This window comes from Nematolebias whitei, chromosome 19, assembly GCF_014905685.2.
Source record: "Nematolebias whitei isolate Nwh7 chromosome 19, NemWhi1, whole genome shotgun sequence".
Taxonomy (NCBI): Eukaryota; Metazoa; Chordata; class Actinopteri; order Cyprinodontiformes; family Rivulidae; genus Nematolebias; species Nematolebias whitei.
This window is the reverse complement of record NC_056516.1, coordinates 38,768,060-38,771,026: the sequence shown is the minus strand read 5'-3', so window position 1 is coordinate 38,771,026 and position 2,967 is coordinate 38,768,060.

Genomic DNA, 2,967 nt, shown 5'->3' with positions numbered 1-2,967 from the left:
GTTCAGAACCACCTGCAGGTCCAGATGAGTTCAGAACCACCTGCAGGTCCAGGTGTGTTCAGAACCACCTGCAGGTCCAGGTGAGTTCAGAACCACCTGCAGGTCCAGGTGTGTTCAGAACCACCTGCAGGTCCAGGTGAGTTCAGAACCACCTGCAGTTCCAGATGAGTTCAGAACCACCTGCAGGACCAGGTGTGTTCAGAACCACCTGCAGGACCAGATGTGTTCAGGACCACCTGCAGGACCAGATGAGTTCAGAACCACCTGCAGGACCAGATGAGTTCAGAACCACCTGCAGGACCAGATGAGTTCAGAACCACCTGCAGGTCCAGGTGTGTTCAGAACCACCTGCAGGTCCAGATGAGTTCAGAACCACCTGCTGATATTTATTCCTCCACTAAACTATTTATTTGGACATTAGTCCGTTTGTATTTTCAAGCAGGCAGAACTCTTATCCACATTCTTCATCAGATGCTGGTGTCACCTCCTCCCCCCCCCCCCCCCCCCCCCGGCAGTAACGAGTTGTGTGAAAGCCTCGTTAAGCGTGAAATATCTTGGCAAAGAGCAGAATTTACCGCCTGTTTGTCAAACTATCTGTCCTAATTCCTGTTGTGTCCTTCAGAGACCCCCCAGCAACCAGATCCTGGATCAGAGGCGGGTCCAGAGGTCAGAGGTCGGGCCCCCGGCGGGCTGATTAAAACCATCAAAGAGGCAGTGGAAACAAAAACACCATAAACTTTACAGCTGTGTGAAACTCCTCGTCGAAGGGAGAAACGACCTGAAGGTCGTCTCTGAACAGAACCAGGTCAACCAGAACCACAAGGTTCTGCTGTCACAGTCCCCCTGCAGCCTGCAGAACCGAGACAGAACCACTCCTACATCATTCCAACCCGCTCCATTTCCTCGCCGCCACAGGCTGCAGGTGTCGACTGACAGATGCTGAACGGCAGGAGCTGCAGCTCAGAGTGGGCTCGGGAGGTAAAGGAGAGGAGCGGGGAGGACGAGGGAGGACGAGGGAGGACGAGGGAGGACGAGGGAGGACGGGGGAGGACGAGGGAGGACGAGGGAGGACGAGGGAGGACGAGGGAGGACGGGGCGGTGATAACTCCAAACACGGAGCTGAAGACACACCGTGTTGTTAAACACAAACTAAACTTGGATACAGACAGATTGTGCAGAAAAGTGACCCAGCAGAACCTGACTGAGAACCAGAACTCTGGGGTTCTGGTTCTGGCAGAATTAGAAATAAAACTGGAGAAATGTCACTTCCTGGCAAAATGCAGCACAAATGATGTTTGTGGAAAAGGTTTTGTAGCTAAGTGAACTTGAACAGCTGAAATTTGCTGAAGCAGGAAAATAAAAGCAGGTAAATGTTAAATGGACGGCACCTATACAGCTCCTTTCTGTCTTATTTCAAGATGCTCAGAGCTCTTTACAACAATCTGTGCCTCACTGACCCGTTCATACAGCTCTATACTAGATCTCTACAAAGATAATGGAACAAATCATTCTAAAGAGACTGATCAGATCTTTATCACATTCAGACACTGATGGACACACATCAGAGGCTGTGAGGGTTCAGTGTCTTGCCCAGGGACACTTCAGCATGTGACTGCTGGTGGATTCAAACCCCCAACTCTCGCACTGGAGGACGACTGCTCTAACCACTCAGCCACAGCCGCCCTTCAATAATAATAAAAGCAAGTGAGTAGAAGAGAAACGAGAAGAAAGAGCTGAAATAGAATGAGAGCGGCTGAACAGATTAAAAAAATCTGAAAATATCAATAAAAAGAAACTGAAATTAACTGAAGAGGAAGAAACGCAGAAATGAGCAGAAACAGTTTGTAAACGCACAAAGAGCTTCAAGCATCTTCGAAGAGGAAAACATGGCCGACAAAGCTAAATATTTCCAAAGGTCCAAAGTGCAGTAAAAGCAGGAGTCCAGCAGGGAGGCCCTGAAGGAGCCGAACACCAACTGTTGGAACAGAGACGGACTCGAACGCTCAGACGGACCGGTGGACAGGAAACAGTTTCATATCGACGCGTCTTTCTGTGAACGGTAGAATCAGCTGCAGCGTCACCTGAACTGAAACCGGTCGCTTCCTTTGACCTTTGACCTCCCGGTGTTTCAGGAAGCGCTGGAGCCGACGTGTTCCGGAGATCACGCAGCATTTGAGCTCACATCTTTGTTTGTTTAGGGTTGAAAGATCCGAGCGTAGCTGCAGGAGGTCTGTGGCCCGCGTCAGGCCCAGACCAGAAACGCCCCACCTGGAAGTACTTGTGGGGGGTCAAAGGTCAAAGCCATTGAACCTGAGTGACAACGGCTGCGTGTCAACGAAGAGCAGCGCAGCTAATGAGAGAAATGTGAGCAGCAACAAAGAACGCCTCTTCTTCACCCACACCTGTCAGACATTTCTATTTCTTTCAATCATTATTTTATTAATTTATTCATTTTTCAGACTTTTCTATTTAATTAATCCCATAATCTGAGGACCGTCTATAAATGTAAATATTTGAGATTAGAGTTGATTCTGTAGCAATAATCCCACTTCAGGACTTCCTGTGATCCAGGTCAGACCGGCAGCTGTAGACGAGCATCAACCTGACGGGTGAGCCTTTAAACACACAGGTTACATGATCGCCCGCCGTCAGAGCAGCAAGAGTTAATAAAGCACGAGAGAAAATCTGCAGACACAGTTCAGCTGATCTCTCTTTAGTTGTCCGCCTGCTGCTGATTGTTTGTAAAGATGTGGACGAAGACTGAGAACGTCAAGTTCAAACATCAGGAAATACATTTAGAGGCAAACGTCACACAACTCGGATGTTTTCATCCATCCACCCATCCATCCACCCATCCATCCATCCATCCTTCCTTCCATCCACCCATCCATCCATCCTTCCATCCATCCATCCATCCATCCACCCATCCATCCATCCTTCCATCCATCCATCCATCCATCCACCCAT